We start from the raw sequence: 550 nt of genomic DNA, 5'->3' as shown, positions 1-550 counted from the left end.
ATGTAATATTATTATTCATGGTGTGAACATGAATTAAGTTATATTATTTCAAGTTTATAGAAGTATTTTTTTCCTGCCGCACAGATAATATGAAGCCATTAAAACTGCGTTCTTAGATTATACTTCATTCCTGTTGCTGTATATGATTTTTGTACACAAAGCACACAGACACAGACACACACACACATATATACATACATACACAAACACACAAATAGAGACACACATATTACACATCTCTCAGATACACAGCTACGTTTGTGGATACATAGAGCCATACAATAGGATGTGCACAATTTTATATATTCATATACATATATAGATATATATATGTATATATATACATATAAATGTATATATATATGCATGTATATTTATACACATAAATTAATACATGCATATACCCATATATACATGTATATATAAACGTAAATGTATGTATGTAAATAAGCATATATATATATATACATACACAGACACATACATATATATATATATATGCACATACATATATATAAATATATATATATATATATAAATATATATATAT

Source organism: Octopus bimaculoides, chromosome 1, assembly GCF_001194135.2.
Source record: "Octopus bimaculoides isolate UCB-OBI-ISO-001 chromosome 1, ASM119413v2, whole genome shotgun sequence".
In the NCBI taxonomy this organism is placed as follows: domain Eukaryota; kingdom Metazoa; phylum Mollusca; class Cephalopoda; order Octopoda; family Octopodidae; genus Octopus; species Octopus bimaculoides.
Note: the sequence above shows the minus strand (reverse complement) of the source record.